The following is a 20382-nucleotide window of genomic DNA, read 5'->3' as shown; positions in this document are numbered from 1 at the left end:
TATCCAGTAATCTGGAATACTGAAAATATGTATTTTCGGAGACTTGTAGAATGCTTTTTGATTTATTTTACTTCACTGTAAATAAGTATTAAATGGTATTCTTTTATTTAAAAAAAAATTGCATTTTCATGTGGGAAAAGAAACATGTGTTCTAAATACTCTGAATTTTCTCACAAATACCACTTCATCCTTAATATTCCACCTCCTTCCAGCTGTAGATTTTATCTACTGGTTGAGAGACAACAAATGGTAGAGTTTTAAAAATTAATGTTGATGGATTCCAACATAAAATGAAAAGATGGGTATTTCCAGTGAATGATTTCAAAGGTATAAAAACAACATTTGATTTTATGTTTTAAAAAATAAAGTTTTGAAAAATTTGGCAAAGCATAGGCTGCAAAGTAGATATATCTACAAGCAAATATCTGCCAACTGTATTTCCTAGTTGGGATGGTTTGCTGTACCCTGTCTGCTTTCTCAGATGTGACAGGTCCATAGGAGAAGCCTCCTTTCCAAACTACAGCAGAGAAAACTGGACTCTGGAGATGTGGCCTCCTTTCTGTATTTCCATCCCTTAAGAATGCTATGTTTATTCCACTCCAGGGCCTTTGCACTTACTCTTCCTTCTGTTTGGAATGCTCTTTCCTAAGATTTGCAGCTTGCCTTTGTTTCACCATGTAGGTCTGTGATTGGTAGAATCACACTTAGTGTGGGAATTGTACCTAGTGATGCCCACATCCTAATCCTTAGAACCTTACATGGCATAAGGGACTTGGCAAATGTGATTAAGAATCTTGAGAAGATTATCCTGGATTATTTCAGTGGATCCAAGGTAATCATAAGGTCCTTTATAAGTGAATGAAGGAGACCGGAGAGTAAGTATCAGAATCAGAGATTTGAAGGTGCAACTCTGCCTTCTGCTGGCTTTGAAGTTGCAGGATGAAGCCACAGTAAAGGAATGAGTACACCTTCTAAAGGCTGGGAAAGGCAAGGAACTCGAGCCTTCAGAGGGAGTGCTGCCTTGCTGACAACTTGGTTTTAGCCCAGTTACACCTGTGTTGGACCTCTGACCTCCAGAACTGTGAGACAATAAATTTGTGTTATTGTTTTAAGTTATTGAGTTTCTGGCAATTTGTTACAGCCGCAGTAGGAAACTAATACAAGGTCTTAACCCAGATGTCAACTCTTAGAGAGAGCTTCTTCATGCCTTAACAAAATAGTCACTCTTTACCATATTATTCTCTTTTAGACTCTTCATAGTATACTTATCAGTACCTGAAATATTTTAGACGATAAGCACTTTAAAAGCATTTTTTTCTTTCTACTAGTATATGAACTCTTTAGGGACAGCACTTGCTCATCCAGCAACTCGAATAATATCTGATGCATTGTAGATGCTTATGAAAATGTGTAATGCTCCTTCCTTTACAGTCTTCCTCTTTCCTCCTTTTTAAAAATTCACCTGCGTTGGGTTTTTGTTGCAGTGTTCAGACTTTCTGTAGTTGCGGCTCACAGGCTTAGTTACCCTGTGGCATGTGGGATCTTAGTTCCCCAAGCAGGGATCAAACCTGCGCCCCCCAGTAATGGAAGATGGATTCTTAACCACTGGACCCACCAGGGAAGTCTCACTCCTCTTCCTCTTCTTTTCTAGAATATGCCTGTGGGGAGAGAAAATATATATATATATATTTTTTTTCATTTTAAATGTTTGTGCTTATTGCAAAACAAACAGTTTGGAGCCATTTCTAAACACTGGATGCTGGGTGGGAGTGAGAGTCCCCCAGATACCCTCCCCTCTCCTGCTTGTCTTTCTTCCCAAGGTTGGGAATGAGTCAGGCCAAGCAAGTTATTCCAGAATTTCATCAGATTTGTTTAAGCCAAGAGGGAGGCTGAAATTTCAAGATTCAGATCTCTAGTAAATTTCCTGAAGGATATAACTTGGGCCTGAGCTTGATGTACTTCCAGATTTGATATTATCGTTCATTTATGACTAATTGGAAGCTCTCCGTGGGCATGTACCATGGAAGAGATTGGTGGGTGGGGTGAAAAGGCATTTGTCAAATACCTGCCCTTGGCCCACAGGATCCTGCCATTCTTGGCCACTGTGGACTTGACTAGCCTTGCCTTTACCCACTTTCGTCCATATAGGTTATGTTCTTAGGCTCCCCAGAATCCTTACTTGCCGGGAGCCGGCATATTGCATATTGAGTGAGGATCTGGAATAGCTCAACTAGAATTCTATCACTCCCGGGGGCCAGCGTGACGCACTCCGCCTGTGGCAAAGGTCATGAGGAAGGAGGCTCGGCACACGCAAAGGCAGGATCGAGCCTCAGGAGTCCCCCTGGAAATTCTCGAGCATCTACCCCCAAAACCAGAGTCTGCCTACTTTCTGCTTTGTGCTCTCACCTACACCTCTGACTTTACGGGGGGCTGTCCCCCACTACCTCTCTCTGAAGAAAGAGTTAGCTTACAGCTCCAGTTAATAATTCCTGGGTGTGACAGTGTTTCAACCTACAAACTCCTTTGGAAATCCTCTAGCCTGCCTGAATAGGTTTTTCTGACCACATGTGATTGTTCAGAGCCTCCCAACTGTGAGAGGCAGGAGATGTTCTAAACTGTCTAAACACAGATTCTTTTGAGTAGTTAAAAGATTGATTAGAAATTGTATTGGTGAAGGGTTTTTCACTTATTGGGCCAATGTTTGCTGCTAAGTCTCCATACTCCTTACCTACTGTGTCCTTGGCAGTGTATTGATTGATATAATGGGTGTATAGAAATGTAAGTAGTAGCCTCAATGTTTGTAACCTTGGACCCTTGAGTTAATTCTTTTCTTGACTGAGCCCACCTCACCTTTGCCCTATAGGAATGCAGCTTTGTCCAATGCTTTTTTGGAGGCTGGTGCCTGATTTTGGAATATCACCTTTAGAGAAAAATAAGTTTCTTAAAATGTTAACAGGCCTCCTGGCCAGAAGATGATGTCAATCACCTGAACTTTTGCATATGATAAGTTTGAAAGCCTGGCTTCGATTAGAACCAGGAACTGCTGTCCTTGCATGACTCCACCCCTTCCCCCATTATCCTCTATGCATAACTTCAGGTATAAAAACTACTTTGGAAAATAAAGTGTGGGCCTTGTTCACTGAAACTTGGTCTCCTCATGTCACTCTCTCAAATTCTGGCTGAGTCTCCATCTGGAGCGCGGAACCCGCCATGCTTGCTAATTATGCCTGGGCTTCTAAGATCCGACCGGGGAGGCCTCAGTGTCTCCTCTCCTTCAGGAGAATGGAAGGACGCCTGCAGCCTACGTAAGTGGTGCAAACTTCTTGTCTTGAAGTTTTATTGGTCTCCCGCGTAAACCAAGCTACTCAGCCTCTTTTCTCCACTGAATTTTCCTACTGAGCTATCCTTATTCTATTACTCTTTATATCCTTAATTAACGTTTAATTAAGCAGTTGTTTCCTGATCCTCGCCTACGCCGTCTCTCCTTCGAATACTCTGGATCAGCTGGGGCTGGACCCCGGCACTTACTGCTTCCTGAAATACTGTCTTTTCACACCCTGTGTCTTCCTCATGTTGTGTCTGAGCCTGGAAGGTCCATCTCCTGGTTCACGTGGCAAAGTCATGGACTTCCTTCCGAGACAGATCTCCTTTTCTGTTCTCTGCCACATCTCCCCTGGGTAACCTGAATTGACTAACAGCTATTCCAGACATACATAGCCATTGTTGATGTCTTGTGTAGGAACGCTGTCTCGTGCACTCTGGAATCCCTAATGCCTGGCATAGGGACTGACATGGTCATTTGATGGAGGCAGGAATCTCTGTCTTAAATTAGACTGGACCAGAGCCATTCTCATTCATCTCTCTATCTCAGAAAAGTGAGTGTCCCAGTATGCATCGAATATATGTTTAATGACTAGACTTGAGCTAAATGGTATGAGTGGTAGAAACTATTATTCTTAACTTGTAAGATTTTAGTTTGGCACTTAGCTACCTAAAGGGCTTCTCTGGTAGCTCAAATAGTAAAGAATCCATCTGCATTATGGGAAGCCTGGGTCCAAACCCTGGATGGGGAAGATCCCCTGGAGAAGGAAATGGTAACCTACTCTAGTATTCTTGCCTGGAGAATTCCATGAACAGAGGAGCCTGGCAGACTACAGTCTATGGGGTCACAAAGAGTTGAATATGACTGAGGGACTTACATAACCACTAGCTATCTAAAACATTTCTCAGCTTTACAGCTAGCTGTGGCCAAATGACCAAGTTGTGGTTTATGAAATGTGAGCAGATGTGTCATATGGAAACTTCTAAGAAGCTTCATCAAGAGAATGACATATGCCCTTTATCTCTTCCTTGGGTCCTGTCCCCATTCTCTTCTCTGGAACATAGATGCCTCTAATCATGCAGTGTCAGAATCCCAGTGCGATATCCTGGGGCTAGTAATGGTAGAATACTGTTAACACCCCCAACCTGGGACAAAAGAAAGGAGTGATCATTGGTATCTGAAAGAAGATGACTGTGTAGAGAGGGACATTCCTTAGGTACTGTATTAGGGAGATCATCAATCAGCCTACAGGAAGATAGCTAAGGGAATAAATACCTGACCTCACTTTTCTTCATCCTCAAGTCCTTGTTCTGCATAAACTGAACCAAATGAAAATTTTAAAGCCAGGGAGCCCATTAATGTAGGGATCTCCATAGGCATAGCAAGTGGAGAAGGATGGAGAGAGGATTTGGCTGGGTAAACAGAAGATATTCAGCACACTTGCATAGATTTCTTTTCCCATTTTAAAAATAAGGGAATAGGATGAATAAAATCTCTACTATTCTTTCTGGTTGTTATATTTGGAGTGGATTTTCTGCATTAATTGGTTTCACTTTTGCAGACCTTTATGCTAAGGCTATAGAGCAACTGCAGTCAGACTCTCCAGAGTAACAGATAGTATGACCAATGTTTCAACTCAAAATCATATTAGTTGGTGACTAATACGTTAAATGGAAAAGTCAAGAAACAGATCCTGATACATATGAACCATTCATTTTATGACAAAAGTAACACTGTAGAGCAGTGGCAAAAGAATAGTCTTCGTAATAAATCAATTGTATATCTTTATGGAAAAAATATCTTACCTTGTACCCTATACACAATTCCATACTATTGATCTAAATGTAAAACAAAACAAAAAATAAAATTTCTAAGGAAAATATAGGAAAGAATCTTTATGGTATTGCTGTAGAGCAAAAGAATGGATAGAAGATTAGAATAGCACTCCCCAAATAGTCATAAACTTAAGAGAAGGGTTCCGCTTTATCAGTTATTATAAGAATGACTAACATGACAGTCATGCAATGATGATTTCATAGTTGTCATTTACATAATGACAATAACAAGAGCTGGTAAGGATGTGGAACAACTAGAACTCTTATATACTGCTAGTGAGTTTGGAGATTGGTACAGTCACTTGGAAAACTGTTTTCTAGTAACTACTAAAGTTGATCATATATAATAGCTATGACCCAGAACAACTAGGTATATCCACAAAGAAATGCATGCCAATGCTCACTTAAAAAGCAAAGACGTTACTTTGATGACAAAGGTCCATCTAGTCAAAGCTATGGTTTTTCCAGTAGTCATGTATGGATGTGAGAGTTGGACCATAAAGAAGGCTTAGCCTTGAAGAATTGGTGCTTTTGAACTGTGGTGTTGGAGAAGACTCTTGAGAGTCCCTTGAACTGCAAGGAAATCAAACCAGTCAATCCTAAAGGAAATCAGTCCTGAATATTCATTGGAAGGACTGATGCTAAAGCTGAAACTCCAATACTCTGGCCACCTGATGTGAAGAGCTGACTCACTAGAAAAGACTCTGATGCTGGGAAAGAGTGAAGGCAGGAGAAGGGGACAACAAAGGATGAGAAGGTCGGATAGCATCACCAACCCAATGGACATGAGTTAGAGCAAACTCCGGGAGATGGTGAAGGACAGGGAAGCTGGCGTGCTGCAGTCCATGGGGTGGCAAAGAGTCAAACATGACTGAGTGACTGAGCAACAACAGTGTTCACTTAAAGACATATATATTCAAGGATATTTATAGCAGCATTCTCTTTAAGAGCCAACAATTTAAAACAGCCCAAGTGGCCATCAACAGTAGAATTGATACATGACTTGTGGTGAAAGTTAAAAGTGTCAGTCGCTCAGTCATGTCCAACTTTTTGCGACCCTATGGACTATAGCCCGCCAGTGGTATATTCATATAGTGAAGTGTTAGTACAGAGCCATAAAAATGATTAATCACTACCTGCAGCACTGAGGCTGAATTTCATGAAAATTAGACAGAAAAGAATATACTAAATGATTACACTTTTAGACTTTAAAAACAGGCAAAGCAGTAATCAATGCTGTCAGAAAGCAGAGTTATGTTCCCTTTTGGGGAGATCTAGGAACTGGGTGGGGTATGAGGATAAGTAACAGAAGCTAGTAGATTTTCTTTTCTTGATCTTGGTCATGGTTCTACAGGTATGTTCACCTATGGAAGCTCTTTGGACACTAACTTGTGTTTGTTTCTGTAAACAGAGACTTACTACACCAATAAGTAAGTGTTATCATTTAATACAGCTTTTTTTCTTTTTTAAAAAATAAAAGCAGGGTAGGAACCCAAACACCAGCCCTTTGCTGTTCAACATTAACGTAAAGATCAGAACAACAGCATGCCTGTATGGTCACTGAGGAATGAACAGCAGTGAATGATTTCAAGCAGGTTTTCTTTGAACAGGTGTTCAAAACCAGAAAGGTTTCTCAAGTCATTTCTAAAACCAAATTTCACTGTAGTCTGGAGCCCTTGGTATCGTGTCAGGAACCATTCACAATGAGATCATTTTCTTTTGCCCACATTTCTGTCTGATAAAGAAAATAAATCTATTTGACAGAACAAAGAATTGCCTCAGATGGAAATATGTTGGAGAAAGGGCAGCATTATTCTCAACTCTATATGACTCAGAGAAAAACAATATGAGGTTTAAATAATGAGTTCTCGGTTCTGAAGAAAGATTAACACTTTACCTACTCTTTCAGGAATTAGTCCATTTATTAAGTAAATTCCAGCTACTTCCAACAAGTAACTTAAAAAGTGACTTACTAGAAAGACACATCAGCATAAACTAATGATAAAAATAACAATGATAACAAAAACAACCAAAACAAGAGCCATGTTGAAGATGAGGAGTGGGAGGTGGCTTTACCATCAAGTCTCTCTACACCAAATTTACTCCAATTGTGTGCCAAATTTCATTGTTATTGCCCTAGTGGTCAAGGTGAAAGAGACATTTAATAAATTATTAAGCCCTTTTTAAGAAAAAAGAAAGAAAGAAAATGAAGGAAGTATGCTAGTCCAACATGAGGAACAAACATTCCCAGCATATTAAGAGAAATTAATTAGGAGATTGTTTATATAATAAGGTTTTTAAACATTATAATAAAAACTGTCATGATAGGCAGTTTTATATCTATATGAAAACATTCTTAATTATCTCTGGCAAAAGGCAAAGCCATAACATTAAATCATGATTTTTTGAAGGCACAGTATAATATATGTGCTCCTAATGATTTAACTTGGAGAAGGCGATGGCACCCCACTCGAGTACTCTTGCCTGGAAAATCCCATGGACGGAGGAGCCTGGTGGGCTGCAGTCCATGGGATCGTGAAGAGTTGGACATGACTGAGTGACTTCCCTTTCACTTTTCACTTTCATGCACTGGAGAAGGAAATGGCAACCCACTCCAATGTTCTTGCCTGGAGAATCCCAGGGATGGGGGAGCCTGGTGGGCTGCTGTCTCTGGGGTCACACAGAGTCGGACACGACTGAAGCGACTTAGCAGCAGCAGCAATGATTTAACTTGGCATTGAAGTGATTCTGCAGTGTCCAAGGGGAAGTGATGAATTTGTGTAACCAGTTGCCTTGGCTATACCACTTTGGGGCAAAAGTAAAGTAAGCCAGCAATGTTTGTCTGGCTCCTCCCTAGCCAACTCTGCAGCATCCCCCCAGCTGTTGTGCCCTCCCATATGGCCCTCTCAGCTACCATGGGACTCCTGCACCCAACTTTCCTCCTCTGTGGCTTCCGGTGGTGATGTGTGTTTAGGTACGCATCTCCACTGGAGACATTAGTGACACTGAACTGGGATAGCCCTGCTTCAAAGCCTTTGTTACTGATCTCTCTCATATGTCTTCCTAGGTTGGGCTGAGGTGGTCTTAGCCCAGTTCCATCCATTCTGGGCTCCAACCCATTTCCCAATCCCAATCAGAAGGCACCGTAACTTCTTCTTGTGCTCTTCTCTGATAAAGTTGCCACTGTGTTTCCAATATGGTCACCTTCTTACTTTTTTACTGTCTCCTGTCCTTCAGGATCTAGTCCCTGGGGGCAAGACCAGAAACATTCTGATTTGGACCAAAGTGTGGGGGTCATCATATTTCAATCTGAATCAAGTTGTATACCAGACTTGATTTCCCTGGAAAACCCTTTCCCAGGGTGGAGGGTGGGGGAACCTCTGCCAGGAATGCCCAGGTACATGTGAAGCCAGGGAAAAACCGATCTGAACTGGAGCAGAGGCTCCAGCATAACAGCATGTCCCTAATACCATTCCTCCCAAATGTTTATGTCTGCTGCTTAGATCTTGTGTGAAGCCAGGCTCTTCCGGAAAGTTCACATTCCTCTTCTGACCTTGCATCATCCCAGAGCAGCAGCTCTATTTAAATAACTATAGTCACAATTGCTTAATGTCTGATTCACCCTGGGCACTTTGGGACCCTATTTCTGCTTTTCACAAGCACTCTGCAAGGGAAGTGCTGTTATCCAAATTTTAATAATAAAGAGATTATTGCTGACTCACATTGAAACAGGAGGGAAGGGGACAGGGCACAAACTTAAAAAGAATGACACAGCCCAAGGGCACGACATAAAATGATTAGAACCAAAAAGGACCAAAATGGTGGACAAGTCAACTTCCGCTAGACCTTAAGCCTCAGTATATACTCACTGTGGGCTTCCCTGGTGGCCCAGATGGTAAAGAATCTGCCTGCGATGCCAGAGACCTAGGTTCAATTCCTGGTTGGGAAGATTCCCCTGGAGGAGGGCATGGCAACCCACTTCAGTATTCTTGCCTGGAAAACCCCATGGCCAGAGAAGCCTGGTGGGCTACAATCTATGGGGTTGCAAAGAGTCAGACCTGAGTGAACGACTAAGCATAGCACATTTGCTCATTGTAACACATCAGCAAGCTAAGTGACACATTCATCAGTGCCATGACAGTTCCAAGGTCAAGCATTAAAGGTCAAAAAGTGGGCAGTGGCCCAATTCCTGGAAACTCCCACCCCTTCCGCAAAATAGTTGGAATAATCCTCCCACTCATTAGCCTATGAAATTACTCGGCCCATAAAAACTAAGCATGCCATATTTCGGGGCCTCTTTCTTTCTGAGATGGCCCACACTCTGCCTGTGGAGTGTGTTTCTCTCTAAATAAATCCACTTCTTACCTATTACTTTGTATCTCACTGAATTCTTTCTATACTGAGAGACAAAGAACCTGAGCCTCAGTAAGTCCAGACACTGAGTTAGTGATTCTAATGAAAAGACTGTGGTTTTAAGTCCCAATCTGGATTTTGACTAGCTTCAAGTCTCAATTTGAGGTGCATGGTAGTAATATAATAGCTCAATTTTTAATTTTTTGAGGAATTCCCATACTGTTTTCCACAGTGGCTACATCAAATTACATTCCCAACAACTGTGCACAAGAGTTCCCTTTTCTCCTCATCTTGGACAACACTTGTTATTTGTTGTCTTTTATTAATAGCCATTCTGATGGGTGTGAGGTGATATCTTGTGGTTTTGATTTGCATTTCAAATCACTGATTTGTAGATGGTAACTAGACTTACCATGGTGATCATTTTCAAATGGATAGAAATACCAAATCACTATGTTGTGTAATGAGAACTACAATAATGCTGTATATCAATAACACTTTAAAATCAACCAAGCAACCAAACAAATAAACTCAAAAAAAAAGAGATCAGATTTTTGGTTAAAGAGGTGGAGATCTGGAGGAGGAGGAATTGAATGAAGGTATTTAAATGTACAAACTTCCAGTTATAAGATAATAAGTACTAGGGATTTAATGCACAACATGATAAAACTAAAATAATACTTCTGTTTGTTATGTGAAAGTTGTTAGGAAAGTAAATCCTGAATTCTCATCATAAGAAAATTTTTTCTATGTCCTTAATTTTGTATCTGTATCAGATGATGGATGTTCACTAAACTTACTGCAGCAGTCATTTTATTATGTATATAGGTCAAATCATTATGCTGTATACCTTAAACTTATACAGTGCCATATGTTACTGATATCTCAGTAAACTGGAAGAAAAGTAAATAAGTAAAATATTATGCACATCAAAATAAATTAATAAAGATGAAGTGGTTAAGTAGTGAGTTTCAGTGACTTGCCCATGGCCATGGTGAGTGAGTGGTGGAGCTATAATTCAATCCCAGATTTGTGGGAAACAAGCCTAGCCTTGTCTTGATGAAAGCAGTTCAGTATCATACAGTCCTTGGAACTAGAACTTTCTTATGAACAGCTCTTTTTTTTTTTTTTTTACATACGTATTTTACTTAATAGTACATGTTTTAAATGAACAGCTCTTTTAAGACACATTCTAATAATTTAATCTTCTTCTCTGTGAATTTAAGAGACAGATTTGCACTCCCAAACAAACAGCCTCCTGAGTCTTGGCATAAAGTCTGTTCCTGGCCCTCTTACACATCAATTTCATGCCTTGATCATTTTCTAATTGAGGGCAGCTTCCATGTCTATTATGTTAAGTATATATTCTAGGATTGATCAATTAAAATTCCTTCCTTTTGCATGGTTCATCCTTATAGCAAACCCTGGGCCTATTTAGGCTGAGAAGGACTCTTCTCCCAAGCCTGCCAAAGTCCCTTCCCTGAAATCCACACTTCTTTGTATCTCTCTCTGCCCTTTCCCCACTCCCAGGTCCATTTAGGAATTCCTCACACCTGTCCCTGGGGTAGAGTATGTGACTGTCTTCAGATCATGTGACTGATTAACTCAGCTTAGGTCAGGGATGCCATTCTTGAACTAGATTGAGTCCTAGGATTCTTTATAAGAGTGTTGGGGCAAAGAGACTGTCTCTTCTTTTGTTGTCTGGATCTCAACAAGGAAGCAGGTAGCACAGGGAGTTGCTTATGGTCGGTCATCTTATGACTGTGAGAGGATTCAGTCTTAGAATACAGCCAATAACACAGAAGATGGTAGAGAAATAGAAAAGAAACACAGTGACTGAGGGAGTTCCCTGGCGGTCCAGTGGTTAAGAATCCACCTTGCAAACTGCAGGGGACTTAGGTTCGATACCTGATTGGGGAACTAAGATCCCATATGCTGCAGGGCACCTAAGCCCGCACACTGCAATTACTGAGTCCACAGGCTCTAGAACCTGTGATCTGCAACAAGAAAATTCTGGGTGTCACAGCTAGAGAAAGCCAGTGTGCCGCAACAAAGAGTGAGCGCAGCCAAAAGAAAAAGAAAAAAAAAAAAAACAAAAAAAAAAAAAACAGAGAAAGGAAGAGACTGACTGAGCTCTTGAGAAGCAGCTTGTCTGAAGCAAATCCTCCTGTGGAGTTTTCAATGGTGAGCCAATAAATTTCCTTCCTTGTTTGGGCCTGGTTGAGCCAGATATTCTTTTGCTTGCAATACAGGCATCTTAAATGTACATTATTCAACAATGAGTCAAGTTTTTCAAATGTTTCTCTCACTACATAGTGGGCTTCTTGATCCCTAAGAGAAAAGTGGTTGACTGAATGAGTGGGCCAAAGAAATAAGGAATGAGAGACCATTTGTTCATGTGTGTTGAAGACATTTACCAATTCTTCAGGCTTCCCAGGTGGCTCAGTGGTAAAGAATCTGCAAAGAATTTGCCTGACAATACAGGAGCCTCAGGAGATGGTGGTTCAAACTCTGGGTCAGGAAGATTCCCTGGAGGAGGGCATGGGAACCCATCCCAGTATTCTTGACTAGAGAATCCCGTGGACAGCAGAGCCTGGCAGGCTACAGTCCATGGGGTCACAAAGAATCGGACATGACTGAGCGGCTGAGCTCACACACTTAGCAACAAAGCACTTGGGAAATGGATGCCCTGGGAGCCCTCTGCAGGGGTGTTGCCAATTCACTCTAGACTCAGAGGAACCTCAACAGCCTTCTGCTCCACAAATAAAATCATACGGATGAAAATGGTGATGGTTTAAGTAAGTGTGGATTTTCCATTCTCTATTTCGTGGCTCTAATGAATTGCTGATGCTTTTAGGTGCATTATGAGCACCCCCTAGGAATGTCTCAGGTGGCACCAGTGGTAAAGAACCTGGCTGCCAAGGCAGAAGATGTAAGAGACATGGGTTCAATCCCTGGGTTGGGAAGATCCCCTGAGGATGAAATGGCAACCCACTCCAGTGTTCTTGCCTGGAGAATCCCATGGACAGAGGAGCTTGGTGGGCTACGGTTCATAAAATTGCAGAGTCAGACACGACTGAAGTGACCAAGCACACATGCACACACATGAGCATCCCACCCCCCACACCCATCCAAGGCAGCATTTTCAGTCAAGAGTGTCAAAATGAAAAAGTGAAGTTGTCACTGAAGCCCCAGGAGAAAAGTAACTTGTGCAGGGAGAGATTTCTTGCTGTTTCTCTTGGTTTTGCTTACTTGGGCCTTTGCCCCTCCCACCTTCACACCTCAAAAACCCCTCCACCTTTACACCTCTCTTCCCCTTTCACACGCCTCTCCCCCAGTACACACAGAGGAACAGCTTTGCTCTGTGGGAAATGCTGATCAGGAGGAAATGCCCTGGTTTTGGCCTTTGCTTTCACAGCATCAAAGGTCAGGAGCAGTAAGCACTGTGGAGGAAGCATTGCATGCATAACTTTGAGTTAACAAATCGGAACTTGGGGTTTTCAGATAGCAGCGAGGAGACAGAAAGTGTTGCTTAAGAATCAGATTCTAGGCCTGGCTCTTCCACCATTTTTGAAATGCTTGGCAAGTCCTTATGCTTCTCTGGACCTTGACTGCTTCAGTAACAACACAGGGAGGTTCTGGATAATGAAATGAGGCAAAATGACCATTGACACCCCCATATATCCTGCTGGCAAAAAGCTAAAGGACAAAAGCCATTTTTATAGTTCCTCCAGGGTTTGTCCCACCAACCCCAGTAGCTGCCAGGGAGCTTGTCTCCTGAATCCCTTGTCCCACCCCCATAGATGTCCAACAGCCTCCCCCTCCTCACTCAGGGTCTCATTTCCAAGAGGCTCTTACCTCCTGCCATGCTGTCTCATCCGGGAACAGATAAAAGGAATCTTCATTTGGTACATGCCATGGTCTAATGTTTGTATTCCCCTAGAATTCATATGTTGACATTCTAACGTCCAAAGATGATGGTACTAGGAGGTAGGGGCCTTTGGGACATGCTTAGGTCCTGAGGATGGAGCTGTTATGACTGGCATTAGAACTTTTTAAAAGAGGCTCCAGAAGATGATGAGAAGATACACGAAGTCTGTGACCTAGAATTGGGTCCTCACCTGACCATACTGGTGCCCCAGTCCCAGATTGCCAGTCCCAGGACCTGTAAGAAATGCATTTCCATTGTTTATAAATGACCCAGGCAGTGGTATTTTATCCTAGCCACCCAAACTGACTAAAGCAGATGCCCAAATTGCAAGAATCACAACTAAAGGACCATGTGAAGTGATGTCACAAAGAATTATACACTAGCAGAAGAGTACTATCCATCCTCCATTCTATCAACAACCATTCACTTGTTAAACAAATATTTAGGTTGAATTCATTCACTCACTCATCATGTATTACACTGCCAAGATCTTGGGGTTCAAGAGTAAATAAAGCGTGCAACGTGTGTGCTTAGTCACTCAGTCATGTCCAACTCATTGCGACCCCATGTACTGCAGCCCACCAAGTTCCTCTGTCTGTGGGGATCCTCCAGGCAAGAATACTGGAGTCGGTGGCCATTTCCTCCTCTGGGGGATCTTCTCAACCCAGGGATCAAACCCAGGTCTCCTGTGTCTTCTGCATTGCAGGTGGATTCTTTACCCACTGAGCCATTGAGGAAGCCCTAAATAAGGTGTGGACATTCCTTTCTTGTCATTCAGTTTAGTGGGATATGCATATTAATAAGTAGCCATAAAAAATTATAATTAAATCAAATTTGACAGAGAAGCCATGAAGTGCTACGGCAGTGCACATGAGGGGCAACTATGTCCCTAGACTTTCCATAGAAAATGACGTATAGTAATGAGCAGCAGGAGTTAGCTGAGGGAGAAGGGCTGGGTGAGGGGCTAAAGAGAGTAATCCAGGCAGGAACGGCCTATATGAAAGCCCAAAGGTGAGAGAGGACCCGGTGGATTACAACGGCAGGTGTATGAGGATGGGGTGTGGACTGCGGGGAAGCTTGAATCCTGTGGTAGTAATAAGGCACCTCTGTAGATTCTTGAGGGCTTCCCAGGTGGCTCAGGGGTAAGGAATTTGCCTACCAATGCAGGAGCCTCAGGAGATGTGGGTTTGATCCTTGGGTCGGAGGATCCTTTGGAGGAGGAAATGGCAAGCCATTCCGGTATTCCTGCCTGGGAAATCCCATGGACAGAGGAGCCACTGTCCATGGGGTTGGAAAGAGTTGGATGCAACTGAGCAACTGAGCACACATGCACTTAGATTCTTGAGCAAGAGAGTAGCACGATAAAAACGCTTTAGGGAAGGAATTAGTCCCTTTCCTATATTCAGCGTGCATCAGAAATGACAGAAACCAGAGGCAGGGAAAGGAATTAGGGAGTATTGGCAATAAAGAAGACAAGGACCAGAGTGCCATCCATTAAAATAGAGAATAAAGAACTGAAAGCCAGATTGTCTCTCAGATGAGCCTATGCTGCACCAGGAGAGCTGGAAGAGAACTCTGCTGAGTAATGAATGAGTTCAGGAATTGCCATCCATTGGGTGGAATCTGCTGTACATTCACCTGGACTTATTTATCATCTGGGCTTTCAAACTATGCCCAAAGATCCCTTGCATTTCCCAGAGGTTCTTTAGAGACCCCATTAAGCCTGGATGGTTCTATATTGATCTCTTCTGGACAAATGGAGATTTGAAAATCACTAGTATGCTTTTTCATAATGCACATGTTCCGTCCAAAGCCATTGTTCTTGATACTTGTTATTCATAATTTTTGATATATGTGTGTATCCAGACCACCATTCTCTCTTGGAAGTTTCTTAGTAATATCCCGTCCAAGCCCCTACTAATGACATGATCACTCTTCTTCTGATATTCTGTTTTCTGTTGTTCTTCCTCTCTACCTAGTTCCAGAACCAAATAAAACCCTTTCTTAGCATCTCTCCCCATTTTTACTCCCTTGAAACTCTTCTCTAGGGTGGAAAAAATTTATTATTGTTATCAAAAACAATCATAATAAAGCATGAAAACTGACTGATGAAGTTTTAGTTCGGGCAAACCTCTTGAGAAACAGAAAACAAAACCAGTCTTTTTCCTTGACTAAAATGACCGTATGTCATAGGAAATATCAAATCCTGTGCTCTGTGGGAGGAAGGGGACAGAGATGAGGGAGATTGAGGATGTTGAGGCACAGGCCTTGGTCAAAGAATTTATTCAATGAATGTCAAGTTCATAGATTCTTCCACTCATTCTACAAACACAAACTCTGATCTCTAGGAGGAGTATTTAATTTGCCTCCTGAATTGTCACTTGGCAATACCAACAAAGCCACCACACAAATGATGTCTGGTATCCATCAGCTGGCTTGATTTCCTGAGTTACTCGAGTTCTGCAAGTGAGAGAGAATCAAAAGGCTCTTGGACTTAGAAGGGGCCTTTAAAAATGACTTGAAGTCAATTGCCCAGGAAGATCCCTCCCAAATGCTGTGAGTATGTTTGGATGTGTCCAGCCTCTCTGTCTTTGGAAAACTTTACTAGTAAGCTCTTCCTGATATTGAGCTGGTAGTTTCTCTCTATTGTGTCAAGAAATCCAGCATGGGTTGGGGACTAGGAGGAAACACAGAATTATTCTAACTCCTCTTCTTGTTGGCAATCCTTTGAATATTGGAAGAAGAGTCCAAGTTCTCTGGGTCTACTCTTCTCCAGGGCCCCCCAAACTTCTCCATGGCATAGGGTTTTCAGGTTCAAAATTATCTTTGACCTTCCCTCATTAAGAATCTTCACTTTCCTGCTCTTAAAAACATGCTGCCTAGAACAGAAATTCTGTATTGCCCAAGCATCTGTAGCTTTATATAAAACACTAACAAAAATGTTTATATAGTTATGGTAGAGAGCCAAGCCATGCAATCAATAGGGAATTTCCTTTGCATTGATTCCAATCTATTATTAATCAGCATCCTTTGTGTAAATCCATCCAAACTATAAATAATCCACTTAGTTTAATTTTTGTCTTGTGAATAATTTTCCCTCTTGAACAAAATAATATCATGAAAATTTTCTCAAGTGACTTGGACAACTCCAAAAACAACAAGGCTGTGGTGTTTTCTTTCTCTGTCTATCCAGGAAACTATCACAGAAGAAAATACGTTCTCTGTGAACTCCTGCAGTTTCCTAGTGATCATAGCTCTTTCATCTATGTGTTTATAACTCACCTTAATGATGCTTGGGAACCTCCCACTGAAGAATAGAAATTTTTATTTTCTAAAAGAATCTTACTCATTAACTAAGGTAATGATAGTAATTGAAGCAGATAAATCCCCCTCAGTGGCTTAACCCAGTAGCATATATTTCTCACGTGAAATCCATAAGGGACATTCCTGATTAGTGAGTGACCTTATTTTCAAACAGTAATTCAAGGCTCTTAGTTCCTTTTCTCTTATAGTTCCATGATTTGCCTAATGCAAAGGATAATGCATAATTAGATAAAAAAAGGTTTCGGTAGAAATAATGAGAATCACAGATTGACGGGGAAGAAAAAAAAAACCCACAAAAAAAGCAAGGATGGAAAGATGTGTAGAGGATATGTCACACTCAAAGTAGGGTATACAGGGAAGGCTTCTAGACAGGAACCATGTCTTCACTTGAGGGTTGAGGGTATGTAATGACACAAGGAGGGAGCCAGAAAAATATACATTCTGACCCCTGACCCCTGACTTTCTTCCCACAAGGATCCCCGTTGTCCAAGCAGAACCATTAGCCAAAGGGCAGGGGAGCTCACTGATGCTTTCCCAACAGGTTGGCCTTTGGGACACAAGATAGGAGGAGAAAGGTACAGAGGGAGTATGCAGAGTTAAACAAAAGACAGCAGCACAAAGTAGCACAACCCAACTTAGGTTTTGCAGAGATTAATTTGGTAGTGGTGGAAACAAAGATTGGAAAGGGGAGATACTGGAAGCAAGAAGACTCTTAGGGAGGTGAGGGCCAGGACAGGGTGAGGTAGGATGAGAGGCAAGGGCTAAATACTAGAATCAGTGAGTGGTTGGATATGAGAAGCAAGAAAAGAGTTGGAGGAAACTCTAAGGCCATGGTTTTAAAAGGAATATGGTGAGTTCACTTGGGGACACGTCGAGTATAAATTGCTGTGGGACATCCATATGGAGATGTCCTGAGTCAGCCCAGCCCCATGGGAACTGATTTTATCATCTGGGTCTGCTGCATTCTGGAAAGCTCTCACAAATGTCAAGATAGTAAGGCCTGGCCCAAAGTGAAATCATAGGTGCCTATTTAAATCACCTTTTTCTTAACAAAAAAGTTTCTGAGGAGCAAAAGATATTTTATATGAACTCCATGTCTTTAAGAATTATTTATTTTGTGATATATTGAATTGGTTTCCAGAAGATGCATGCTATAGATGACTTCAAGGCAAATTTGCTACCTGAAATGTAAATGGAACTTAAAAGCGCATGTTGGAGTATCTCGCAGAAGGATGGAACTGAATCAGAGCTTGTAGAAGTTAGCTTTAGCCTCAAATACATGTTTTAAAGCACAGATAGTTTCAGAATTTACTGCTTAAAAACATAAAAATCAATGTAACAGTTCACCAGGCTCAGAATCTTGCTTGCCAAATATTTGTCTAAAATAAAAATCACTTTGATATCATAACAGATCCAATATTCAAACTTATTCTTGACTGAATGTTGAAATCAACTTTTAAGAAATATAATTCTAAATTGAACCTAAGTAAACAAACCTGGAATGTAATGTAGGTGGTCTTAATCTGTGGGTAGTCCCACAATTCCATTCATTTATTTAATATTTTTACATTCCACCATCTATAATAATTATCTTCCTAAAGCAATTTGGTTGATTTTAGGTTGAACCATTTTAAATAGAATATACAACCATTTTTCTATCTTCATATTTATACATTGAAATAAAGTACTTAGTCTTATAAAAGTTGGCTTAAAGCTCAACATTCAGAAAACTAAGATCATGGCATCTGGTCCCATCACTTCATGGCAAATAGATGGGGAAACAGTGGAAACAGTGTCAGACTTTATATTTGGGGGTTCCAAAGTCACTGCAGATGGTGATTGCAGCCATGAAATTAAAAGATGCTTATTCCTTGGAAGAAAAGTTATGACCAACCTAGATAGCATATTCAAAAGCAGAGACATTACTTTGCCAACAAAGGTCCATCTAGTTAAGGCTATGGTTTTTCCAGTGGTCATGTCATGTATGGATGTGAGAGTTGGACTATGAAGGAAGCTGAGTGCTGAAGAATTGATGCTTTTGAACTGTGGTGTTGGAGAAGACTCTTGAGGGTCCCTTGGACTGCAAGGAGATCCAACCAGTCCATCCTAAAGGAGATTAGTCCTGGGTGTTCATTGGAAAGACTGATGCTGAAGCTGAAACTCCAATACTTTGGCCACCTGATGCGAAGAGTTGACTCATTGGAAAAGACCCTGATGCTGGGAGGGATTGGGGGCAGGAGGAGAAGGGGATGACAGAGGGTCAGATGGCTGGATGGCTTCACCAACTCGATGGACATGAGTTTGGGTGAACTCCGGGAGCTGGTGATGGACAGGGAGGCCTGGCGTGCTGAGATTCATGGGGTCGCAAAGAGTCAGACACGACTGAGCGACTGAACTGAACTGAACTGCAGGCACTGTAATACCAATTACCACAGATTCGAAAAGCACTTCAAAAATAAAATGGCTTAAAATTGCAGATAAGACTCAGAATAAAGTAGGCAGCATGTGATATTTAATCATGCATATGATGTCTCACAACTCTAAGTGGTGTTACGAACATTTACTCTGACATCATTTTCAGTAAGAGAGTCACATTTCAAGGATGGTTGACTTTTCAGGGTCCTCAGTAAATTGGAAATTGTTCATTTCTTCTAAAGTTTCTTTGAAAATGAAGAAGTATGAGATATTTGGGGGGCCTCAGTTAATGCTGCCTTAATTATCAGCTATTCTAAATAGCATAGGCTGGGCTATGCTGTAATAACAACCCTAAACACTCAGTAGTTTAAAGCAATGTTCATTTCTCATTCAGGCATTACGTTTATCACCCTTCAGAAGAGGACTCTGCTCCATATGTGTACTCAGAGAGCTAGGCCAGTAGACCCTTCACTAACTGGACGTTGCTGATGACGATGACATCAGGAATAATCACTGGTAAACTTCTTAAAGATTTCCAATGAAAAGATGTACATATCACTTCTATTTACATGTCATTGCTCAAAGCAAACCATATAAAACTATGTTATAGTTTAGACATAAACTCTTTAGACATAAACTCTTACCTACCCTCCTGATGGAGGGTAGGTAAGAGTAATACTACTCATGCCCAGAGAAGGAGAATTGGAAATATTAGTGAAAAGCATCAGGGTCTACCATGTCACCCTTTATTTGAATTTTGCTTTTAGTTTCAAAAGTGAGTTGCCACATCAAATGCAATTGGAGGGAGCTGAACTTGCTTGCATGTGGGGGTTCCTGGATTTCAAAGACAAAAACAGTTCCAGAATTAACATGAATTTGGTCATCTTGACATAGATTGGCCTGTCCTGAAATCTACCTGGCAAGGAAAGCTGCAGAGATAATAGAAGCATAACCCTCGTGAGCAATGGGTTTGTGGCCATCAGATAAGTCAGAGTGAGAAAACATTCCTTTTGGAGGAGTAATCTGCCTTCTAATCCCTCTTCCCCCCAAAGCTGTTCATTCTTGAACATCTCTAGCATTTTTACATTAGGAACGCCTCATATATTTGTTGCTTAGGGAACTACTTCCTGCCAAATGGTTTCAATTTTCTTTTTAACTCCTCATTTTTTGGTATGATATGTATTTAGTTGAGTATAGTTTGG

Source organism: Bubalus kerabau, chromosome 18, assembly GCF_029407905.1.
Source record: "Bubalus kerabau isolate K-KA32 ecotype Philippines breed swamp buffalo chromosome 18, PCC_UOA_SB_1v2, whole genome shotgun sequence".
Taxonomy (NCBI): Eukaryota; Metazoa; Chordata; class Mammalia; order Artiodactyla; family Bovidae; genus Bubalus; species Bubalus kerabau.
Note: the sequence above shows the minus strand (reverse complement) of the source record.